This window comes from Silene latifolia, chromosome Y (genome assembly GCF_048544455.1).
Source record: "Silene latifolia isolate original U9 population chromosome Y, ASM4854445v1, whole genome shotgun sequence".
In the NCBI taxonomy this organism is placed as follows: domain Eukaryota; kingdom Viridiplantae; phylum Streptophyta; class Magnoliopsida; order Caryophyllales; family Caryophyllaceae; genus Silene; species Silene latifolia.
In genome coordinates this window covers 360,899,749-360,911,513 of record NC_133538.1, presented here as the reverse complement: position 1 = coordinate 360,911,513, position 11,765 = coordinate 360,899,749, and the positions used below count along the sequence as shown (strand labels likewise).

The following is an 11,765-nucleotide window of genomic DNA, read 5'->3' as shown; positions in this document are numbered from 1 at the left end:
GTAATATTTCTTCCGAAATCTTTGTTATTGATATAAATTATACTTCCACCTCAACATGGGTATTGGATACCGGTTGTGGTTCTCACCTTTGTAATCATTTACAGGGACTTAGAAATTTGGCAAAGTTAAACAAGGGTGATGTAGATCTCCGAGTAGGAAATGGAGCTAGGGTAGCCGTCTCTTCAAGAGGGACTTATGTACTTGTTTTAGCTAATGGGTTTGAGTTGTACTTACATAATTGTTGTTTTGTACCTTCTTTATCGAAGAACATCATTTCCGTTGCCATGTTAGACATGGAAGGATTTTCTTTTGCTATTAAGAATAATTGTTGTGAAATTTCTAAGAATAACTTGGCTATAGGCCAAGGCACTTCAATTAATGGCATTTATGTTCTTGAAACTTTAAACTCGAGAAAAGATATCTATAACATACAATCTAGAAGACTCAAAACAAGTGATCCAAATGAATCATACATTTGGCATTGTCGATTAGGTCACGTAAACGAGAAACGCATCAAAAGGCTAGTGTCGACTGGAATTATTGGGCCATTTGATTTTCAATCATATGGAATATGCAAATCTTGTCTCCTTGGCAAAATGATTCGTGCTCCCTTTAGTGGTAAAGGGACACGAGCAAGTGATTTATTGGGGCTAATACATACCGATGTATGTGGTCTAATGAGTATCACTGCTAGGGGAAGTTATGACTACTTCGTCACTTTTACCGACGATTTAAGTAGATATGGGTATGTTTACTTAATCAAATATAAAAGTGAAGCTTTTGAGAAATTTAAAGAATTTCAAAAGGAAGTAGAGAACCAATTGAAATAGAAGATTAAAGCACTACGATCTGATCGTGGTGGAGAATATCTTAGCAATGAATTCGATTCTCACTTAAAATATTGTGGTATTTTATCATAACTCACTCCACCGGGCACACCTCAACTCAATGGTATTGTCGAAAGGAGGAATCGAACCCTACTAAATATGGTTCGATCAATGATGAGTCAAACGGATCTACCGGATTCATTTTGGGGTTTTGCAATTCTAACGGCCATAAAATCTTCAAACCAATGTCCAACCAAAGCTGCAGATAAGACTCCGTATGAGATATGGAAGTGAAAAGTCCCAAAGTTGTCATATATGAAAATTTGGGGTTGTGATGCATATGTTCAGAATAATTCTACCGATAATCTAGCGCCCAAATCTAACAAGTGTTGCTTTGTAGGCTATCCAAAGAATACACGTGGATATTACTTCTACAATCGTCATGAGAACAAAGTGTTTGTGGCTTCTGAGGCTGTCTTTCTAGAATTGGATTACATTTATAGAAGACAGAGTGGGAGAAAATTTGAACTTAACAAAGTCCAAGAACCACAAACTAGAGAAGAGTGTAAGAAGATATTCCTTCATCGTCTAATCAAGTTATTGTTCCTTCCGATTCTAGGAGGTCAGCTAGGGTTAGTCGCCAACCCGATCGATACGTAGGCATCATCGAGTGGGACGACGAATTAGATTTCTTACTTTTGGAAAGTGACGAACCCGCGACCTACAAAACTGCAATTTCTAGTCCAAATTAAACTTTATGGCAAGAGGCCATGCAATCCGAAATAAAATCTATGTATGAGAACCAAGTATGGGACCTGGTTGATTTGCCTAAAGGAGTGAGACCCCTTCAATGCAAATGGATCTTTAAGGTAAAGAATGGTATAGAAGGGAATGATGATGTCTATAAAGCGAGGCTAGTTGCCAAAGGTTTCATCCAAGTTCATGGCCTACACTATGACGAAACCTTTACCCCCGTAGCCATGCTTAGATTAATTTGGATTATGTTAGCAATTGCCGCATTTCATGATTACGAAATATGGCAAATGGATGTCAAAACTGGCTTCCTAAATGGGTATTTAGAGGAGGAAGTTTATATGACACAACCTGAGGGTTTTGTACATCCTAAAAATCCTAACATTGTATGCAAACTTAAGAGATCCATCTATGGTCTTAAGCAAGCATCGAGAAGTTGGAATCATCGTTTTGATCATGTATAAAAGAGAATGGTTTCACTCGAAGTGTCGAAGAACCATGTTTATACATGAAGTTTAGCGGGAGCAAAGTCATCTTTCTAATCTTGTATGTAGACGACATACTTCTCATTGGCAATGATATACCAATGCTTACCTCTGTTAAGGGGTGGCTAGGGAATCATTTCCAAATGAAAGATTTAGGAGAGACACAACGGATATTGGGTATCCGGATCTATAGAGATAGATCTAAGAGGATATTGGCACTAAGTCAAGAGTCTTATATTGATAAGTGATACGTGCAATTTATATAAACTATTTAGCCTTTTATAGCACACATTTCTATGCCTTTTTATACCGTTATGTATTGCAAAATGCCCCGAATTGGCTACTTTATTTCGTTTTATCTAATTTGCAGAAATGAAACTGAAAGTAGTGGAACCGCGCCTTATTCGTCCTATTCAGCATGCATTATAAGGAGACGGGAATATTGGAGCGAGAGTCATACCTTGGAGTGCGTGAAGGAAAGTCGAGGAAGCTGTCAATGATGAGTTAGAGGCTGATATGTTGGACATCCACTCGATCGAGAGGATTTATGGTTCGATCGAGTGGTTTGGCTAGACAAGTGGTCGATCGAGTGATCCCAAGAGCTCAATCGAAATGGCATTTATGGGAGTTGCTCGATCGAGAACTTTGACTGTTCGATCGAGTACATTTTCTGAAGAAGACCTCGATCGAGTGAATTGAAAGTGCTCGATCGAGAGGTTTGCTGTTTTACACGGGTTGACTTAATCCGTGATAGGTTTAATTTTATTAATTATCGCTTTCCTATATAAGGGAGTCGAGATTAGGTTAATAAACACTTTTCACTACCTCTTAAACTTCTGCTTTACCTTTTCAACATCTCTCTTAATTACTTTTACTGCTTAATCTCTCAACCCTTTGCGTTGCTTTGAGGATTGATCTTTACGCCGGATTCTTAAGATTGTAATCATTCTTTCCTTTCTAATCTTAATACTTTGTTTGCATTAATCTTTTCTTCTTTCATTATTACTCTTGCCCTAGTCTTATTTATACTTAATTTTTATCGTTTCATTATGCCTTTAATTAACATGCTTGTTGTTAGTATTGTTGACACCTCTAAGAACATGAGTAGCTAATTCTCTTTATGTTAGGACTAGGGAATCCATGGTAGATTTGTAACGATGTAGCGAATACGATAGATAATTTATATGTGAGAATCAGTCCCTATAGCAATATAACAATAACACCAATTTAGTTGAGTGCACGCTTCTAAATTACATTATTCTGGTTAACTTTACTCCTGGATAGGAAGATTGGAATAAATAGACCTGCTATGAACAATAGACTACCCTAATGAGGACGAAAGTTAAGTTAGTGTAAATCTAGGATAGAAAGTGGACCAGAAGGACCTTTCCCTTATCCTTCTCACAGTAGATTGTCTAGGCTATTTGCAACTGAGTCGATAGACTACCATGGTGAACCGAAATCCTGGCATACTTTCTCTTATTTGACAACTCTTATCGTACTTTCTCACTTTTATTGCTCTTACTTTATTTCTCTTTCCTTTAATCTTTGAGTAATTTAGAAATCAAATTAAAAACCCCTATTTTGTGACTTAAATAGACGGACTTTTAGACAGATATCTTGCCTCCCTGTGGAGAATCGACCCTACTTATCACTAGCTTCCATTAGTATATTGAGGTTTATTTTTGGTACACGAACGACTGTATCAAATTTTGGCGCCGTTGATGAGGAGGCAATAGCCTTATATGCCTTTTGTTTCGTTTATTTTTATCCGTCTTAGGGAATTTTTATTCCTTAAGATAGTTCTCACTTATTCCATTCAGTGTTGTATATGCCCAGGTCAAACAGGTCGGAATTAGTCCCAGCTGATCTTGAGCTAGAGAGATGTTTTCGCCATAGACTTCGTCTGCAAAGAAAGATTCCAAAGGAATACTTGAGTACTTTCGAACCCGAGCTACAACCCTTTTTTTTTTCCAGAAGACCCGTCTTGTGAAGAAGACAATTCAATTTCTGCTATCAAGCCAATAAAGATGCCTAATATAGCGAGTCACTCATAGCCCACAACTACCTCGATTCCCAAGGGTTTCAAGCTTGCAACTGAGGATGGTAACACTTTCGATATCCGTCCGTCTTATATAAATTTGGTAGAAAGGAACCTGTTTCGAGGTGTGGCGGGTGAAGATCCGTGAAAACATATGGAGGTCGTTACTGACTATTGCTCTACAATTCCCGCCACTAAGGGAGTGACCCAAGACAAGATAAAGTAATTCCTGTTTCCTTTTTCATTGACTGACGGAGCCAGGGAGTGGCTTACTGATCTTGATTGCACTGCAGCGAGTATTACCAATTGGGAAACTCTTGCTCTCGCCTTTTATAAAATGTACTTTCCTCCACAACATACTAATCAGCTGAGAGGAAAGATTACAAGTTTCAAGCAAGCACCTGATGAAAATTTCTATGAGGCTTGGTGTCGGTTCAAGAAGTTGGTGAGGTCCCTTCCTCACCATGGATTTGATTAGTGGTTTTGTGCAACCAATTCTATAATGGGTTGTATGATACCATTGTGCTATACTTGATGCCTCATCTAATGGGAGATTCAAAAAGAATATTGATGATGATAAGGGATGGCGCATTATGGAGGAGATGGCGACCCATTGTGCTGAGTATGGGAACCCGAGGGATGGTATTCAGACAGTACACTCGGTCGACAATGCAGTTGTGGCTCAGCTAGAAGCCATGAATTCTCGTTTTGATAGATTGGAATTGCAAGCTACTGGTTATCAATAGACGGTTCATCTGTTGACTAGACAGAAAACTGTCACTTGTGAGAGATGTGGGAGCAATGACGGTCACACTGCTGTTGACTGTCTGACAGAAAAGGATTAAGTCCTTGCCTTTCACCAATATAGGCAAGGAGGAGGTTCCTATTACAATAACCAAGGGGTAGTCCATCCTAATTTGAGGTGGACCAGTCAGAATATTCTTAATCCTACTCCTCCACCGCAGCAGCAACAACCCTATGTTCCTCCTCATAAAGCAAAATAAGGCTTTGTAAAGCCTCCATCTTTTCCACCGCCGCATCAAGGAGCTTCCTCAAGTGGAGTTAGTGAATTGGGTGAGTTAAATTCGATGATTCAATTATTGACTAAGCAACTGCAAATGAGTGACCAACAAAAAGAAGCATCCATTATGTCACTTTAGACTCAAGTTGCTCAGTTGGCCGCGAGCCAATCCACGAGGAAACCGGGTCATTTACCGTCTCAATCCGAGAATAATCCACATGAGACGATAAATTTAATTAACCTGCGAAGTGGTCGTTCTTATGAAGGACCAAAATTGTCAGCTGTTGAGGACATATCAGACCCAAGGAGTGTTATTATTGATGGTGAACAGTCGTCTGATGCTGAAAACATGCCTAGCACGAAGAAATTACTCGATCGACTAATTTCTGGTGGTCGATCGAGTAGAAATGATGCTGATATGACTCGATCGAGAGGTTCTGAGGGTCGATCTAGTAAAGTGGAAATTCAAGGAATTGATCCAGAGGTTGAAACCGCTTGATAGAACACTGTTGATATTGAAGAACTCGATCGAGAGGCTAAGAATGTTCGATCGAGTGAAAAATTTCCTGATAGGCCTCGATCGAGAGGTACAAAGGCTCGATCGAACAAAGATGAGTTTGAACCCACTGAGACTTTAGAAGAAAGGAATAAAGGGCTCAAAATTCCTATCACTGTGCCCTTTCCAAGGCGATTATAGAACAACAAGGCTAATCAACAATTGGGGAAATTTGCTGAGATCCTGAAAAGCCTTCACGTCAATGTTCCGTTCGCCGAGCTGCTTACCCAGGTACCCTCTTATATGAAATTCAAGAAAGAAATTTTGACACGTAAGAGGCACATAAATGATCATGAGATGGTAGCTTTAACTGAAGTAGGGACTGCCTTAGTTCAAAATAAGTTACCACCCAAACAAACTGACCCGGGTAGCTTTTCAATTCCTTGTCACATAGGTACCCATTTGATTGATAACGCGCTATGCGATCTAGGTGCTAGCGTGAGCGTCTTACCTTTGTCTCTCGCTAGTAGACTCGGTTTGACCAAAATTAATTGCACTAACATGACCGTTTAGATGGCCGACCGTAGTATATCACGGCCACTAGGAGTTATAGAGGACATACCTATCAAGATCGGGAGATTCTTTATTCTCATAGACTTTGTAGTTCTTGAAATCCCCGAGGACACTCACACCCCTATCATTTTAGGGAGACCATTTTTATTCACTGCTCGTGCAGTGACCGACGTCGGGGGGAAGACACTCACATTTCAGGTAGGACATGAAGAATTGATTTGTCATCAGTCTAAATCTCTTCGGGCTCCCAGGGAAGCTCAACTTTGCAATGCCCTATCCTCTACTGACTCACATATAGACACTCAAGCTGAGAATGTTGAATATTGTGCTGCAATTGTAATCCCTCCGCCTCAGATTCAGAGTCAAAAGGAGGTCCATTCTTCTGTTTTCCTTACTGCAGGTACAGATAGAGTGGATGATGGCGTTGTCAACAGTCAAAGTGCATTTAAAGTCAATCAAAGTGATGGAGATGCCAATGTCGATGGAAATATCAAGAAGAAGAAGAAAGTTCGCGCGTAAGTGAGTGCCAACTATTCTCCTTCTATCATTTCAAATTCAAACTCATGGCGATCAAAGAGGACGGTCAGAGATTCTGAAGGGACCTCCTCCAATCAGAAGCCCTCTTATGGGCTACTGAAGTGTTTTGGGAAGTAAGTGGGGAATGCCCCGTGTAATAATTTATTAAATTTGAATTTCCGTTGGACTTCTTTATTGCGTTTTTAGAAATAATAGGCATTATATTAAATAGCTTACCGGAAACCGACTATAGAAAGCTTATTTTTGTGATTTGGTATTGTCGGGATATGTTTTTGCGTGTTTTTATGCAGGTTTGGGGAAATTATAACGCATTGGGATGAGCTATATAAGAAAACAACTCGATCGAGTACTTTTTGTACTCGATCGAGAGGAATGCCCAAGAAAACTGCTCGATCGAGTGGATTCAGTCACTCGATCGAAACGCCAAAAAGGAGGATTAATCGATCGAGTGGAATATTGTTCGATCGAGAAGAATGAACGCCAGAGTCCTCAATCAAGTGATATCAAATCACTCGATCGAGTGAAAATGCCTATTACACGCAGGAAGTTGCTCTTTTAACTTCTATTTTTCATTCTAAATTCATTCATCAACTATACTTCCCCTTTGTGCATCTTTTTGTGCGAAAAACCCCAATTTCCTTCCTTAATCTTTCCCTAAAACCAAATCCATCACCCACATTATTTCCCTTGTGCTTATTTAGACATTATCCCTCAACTTCCCCCTTGAAATTCGTCTTTGTTGCGGTTAATTTGGGCGATTAGGGTTTTTCGGGTTTTTCGGGTTTTTGGCTTAAAATCCGCCTTTTACTCGATTTCTGTCGATTTATTTGCCTATTTTTGTGGGTAATTCATCAAGTAAGTGCTCTCTATTACTCTTTTGGTTATTATTTTCTTATTTCGATTTAATTCAAGTAATTAGGGCTTAGGGTTTTACGAATTTGTTTCGAAAATCCACCTGATTTTTGGGGATTTCGTGTTTTACTGTTTAATTGATTGAATTTCCCCATTGCTTGCCTGATTAGGGTGGATAATAGTACATTGCCATTGACTAGCTCGACTGTTACTCCATCCTTGACTGAAACGGTAGTCCCTGCTGTTACCATCGTCACTCCGACTGTTAGCACTACTGTTTCTCTTGCTGTTGCTAGTGCTACTACGTACTACTGTTGTTTGTTCTGTTTCCGCTAGCACCTCTGGCGCACCTCCATTTCTCCACTGTTGGCTCTGTTTCTACAAGTACAACCACTGCTTCCACTTCTGGTACCGTGTCTACTCCGGTGATGACCCCTGCTGTGTCGTCACTAGTTGTCACAGCTGCCTACCGGGCTGCTTTAGTACCTCGCCCTGCTACTGGACGAGCTTCTTCTTCAGGTATTAGAGGACAGGGTCGCGGACGAGCAACTCCCGCTGCTGGCCGAGTTACTTTCCGGGCCGATGAGTCTCTTGGCCCGCACCCCGATTACCCCGAGGTACGTTTTGTTAACGTTATACATCGTACTCGTTTTTATAATTTAGAAAGCTGTTATTTTGCTTCAACAAAGTTTTTTTGTCGTAGTCACTTGAGAGATTGGGTATTTACGAGGCCGTAGTTGAGATATTGAACGGGACGTGGATGTCTAGACTGATTACCATGAGTGCCACGACCTACTAGGAGCTGACCCTCGAGTTTTTCAGTTCCTTCACTTTTTCTGCTGCCGCCTACGCCACTGACCAGGGTAGTTCTTGTGTCTCCTTCCGGTTATTTAACCGGACCACGACCTGGACCCTAGCTGAGTTCGGCACTAGGTTAGGTTTGTCTTCTACCGATGACTGGGACCCTCCTAGGAAGGTCCTACGCATCTTGTGGCGGACCTTGGCACATACACCTTATAAGGAGAGCAAGCTCGCTCATATCTACCTTCCCCCGGCCCGTTACTTCTTGCGTCTCGTTGGTGGGACCATTTTTGGCCGTAAAGAACCGAACAATGTGAACAACATTGAGTTGTCTATTCTTGGGGGCTATCTAAACATAGATAGAGAGGGCCCCTTTGTGCTTAACATTGCCTATTTGACTGCTCAGTATTTTCATACTGTGGGGCAGAAGACTTCGGGCACCATTGTCTGCGGTGGCATAGCCACTTTTCTTGCCCGTTCTATATTCCCCGCCTTTCCCCGTGACTTACAACATCTAGACACTGATATGTACCTTGACCTGGCAGCTATGCTGTCTATGACTTGGCTTGCTTTTGACCAACATACTTGGAAGATATGTGGTTCCTTGTCCGAGGTCTTACCTTGCACCACCCTACCCCGTCTTGTCCCTTTTCCTACTGTTAAGGGTAGGATACCTCCACCACTACCCTTTTTCCACCTCACACTTGCTCCACCTCCTACCATGTCCGCTTCTATGAAGCGGAAAAGACCAGAGACCAGAGAGGGATCCACACCTTCTACAGGTGGCCATACTTCCACGGCCATTCCTACCCCGATGCCTACTCCCACTCCTATTCCTGACACAATACAGCCGGCCTATCCGGCTAATTTTGTTTTACCTCCGCCTTTTGAGGCGTCCGCGGTCCTAGACCAAGGGCGCCGTGACAGTTTGCTTCTGGAGCTTCTTACCAGGCAGGCTCGTATGGAGCGGGACATTGCACTTGCTTTGTTCCCTTTACACGAGCATCATATGAGGAGAGGACGTTCTATCCCTTAGGTATAGCCACACCCGTCTTTCAATCGGTACCCAGCTAAGGGGTAACCACAGCCAGCCAGCGAGGCAGATACCGCTGAGGAGGAGGAGAGAGTACGAGCTGAGGAGGGGAGGAGGAGGGAGCAGGAGGTGGACCCAGACTTCAGGATGGTGGATGAGGAGGGTGACGAGTAGCTACTGGTCTACTCACTTCCCCAGTTTTCTGGCTGGTTTGGGGAAATTCTTGTTTTGTATGTATATTCTTGATCTTTTATTTAATTTTGTCTCCTTTTTATTTATTGTTTTTCATGCATTTATTGGTTGTTTTTATCCCTTTCCCCTTATATATCTGCTGGTGTATGCTAGAGGACAACGATGGCCTTGTCCATTTTGGTCTGGGGAGGGTAATGCATCCTTTGAGTCGACATTTGCATTGTTTTTGCATTCACGTTTATTTTTTATGCTTGCATTGTATTTATCTTTTAAAAAAATAATAAAAATGATAAAAAAAAATTCCGAAATTCAAAAAAAAAAAAAATATTCACGTTTCATTTGCATATAGATTGAGTCAGAACGGTAGATTTCCGTGATGAAATTTCATTTTAACTTGTCATTTTTACTTGAGCCTTGCATTTAATTGACAGTTACTAGTTTAATTTTGCGCATATCTACGAGTCTTTGTTCAAATTTTTCAGACTGTGTAGAGTTGACCTGATAAATTGGCAACCTACTTTACAATTTCTGAGATTTAGAGTCATATAACTTGTGACATTCATGACCAGTTCATTAGAAATTGAGAGTAGTACTCCTTGCATAACATGTTCATCACTTTTGCACATTTATGAGATTCGATTTCTTGTCAAATGCATACATTTGGGTTTGTGGTCGGTGTCACATGCAGGGAGATGCTTGCAAATTTTCCCTTTCTTTCCTTTTTACCATTCAGCTCCACTTTAGCCAAATATAGCCTTTTAACCCATTAGCTACACCCAAAATTTAGCCTGCCTTGTCAAGCTAGTTTTGTGTGACTTTATGTGGTATGTTCATCCCTGTGCGAGTTTGGCAAGTTTTCATTGTTTGGAGTTGGTGAAATGAGAAGAATGAGAAAAAGAAAGAAAAAAAATTGAAAAAATTGAATTACACGTGAGCAGAAGAAGAAGAAAGAAAAAAAAAGAAAGAAAAAATGAAAAAAACTTAGTTGTATTCGAAAAAATGAGACCGTATTAAAAAAGGGAAGTTTGTGACGGCCTCACTCCTCTGCCCATATTTACATCTTTTTTAGTTGATAGTGTATTTGGTTAGTGAGTTGTGTGCCAATGAAGGGCACTTGCGCTTTATTTTCTAGTCAGCTGAGTTTTGGATGGTTTTATTTGGTCTTGTTTAGGAACTGGCTTGACGCTTTACCTCCACATTTCCGTAATCTGTTTTGCCTTTTCTCACCTGTAGCCTCACTTTCCCATATCATTTGTAAGCCCTCGGCTGTGACGGACATTTTTGGTTGGAATGTATGTGTAGCACTTGAATCGTCTACAATTTTTGTTGCATGCATGTTTTGTAGGTCGCAGTTTAGGTGAGTGACTGCCTCTCTTTCTCTCTTTCACATATATTCACCATTTGCTTCATGAGAGAAAAGTGACCCCATGAGAGTCCGATTTTCTTAGTCTTGCAAGGTCGATAGGTCAGCTTTATTTATGGACATCATATAACTCATTTGCGTATTGACTGCTGTAGCTATGACTGTTAACTTTTGACTGCATTAAATTGGTTCAAGTAGACAAGTTATAGCTAGCTCTGAGTTTTCTTTTCCGTTCCATTAGTTTGCATTTAGTTTAGTCGAGGACGAGTAAAGGTTCGGTTTGGGGAGATTTGATACGTGCAGTTTATATAGACTATTTAGCCTTTTATTGCACGCATTTCTATGCCTTTTTGTACCGTTATGTATTGCAAAATGCCCCGAATTGGCTACTTTGTTTCGTTTTGACTAATTTGCAGAAATGAACCTGAAAGTAATGGAACCACGCCTTATTCGTCCTATTCAGCATGCATTATAAGGAGACGGGAATATTGGAGCGAGAGTCATACCTTGGAGTTCGTGAAGGAAGGTCAAGGAAGCTGCCAAAGACGAGTTAGAGGCTGATATGTTGGACATCCACTCGATCGAGAGGATTTATGGTTCGATCGTGTGGATTGGCTGGACAAGTGGTCGATCGAGTGATTCCAAGAGCTTGATCGAAATGACATTTATGGGAGTTGCTTGATCGAGAACTTTGACTGTTCGATCGAGTACATTTTCTGGAGAAGACCTCGATCGAGTGAATTGAAAGTGCTCGATCGAGAGGTTTGCTGTTTTACACGGGTTGACTTAAT

The 11,765-nt window shown here is 40.8% G+C and overlaps 1 non-coding gene across 1 annotated transcript; it reads right to left on the bottom strand.

The window, feature by feature from the left end:
• Window positions 1–4,471: 4,471 nt before the first annotated feature.
• Window positions 4,472–4,577, bottom strand: LOC141636020 (small nucleolar RNA R71). The gene has a single exon (XR_012540665.1). It is a non-coding gene; the product is annotated as a small nucleolar RNA R71 (small nucleolar RNA).
• Window positions 4,578–11,765: the final 7,188 nt, after the last annotated feature.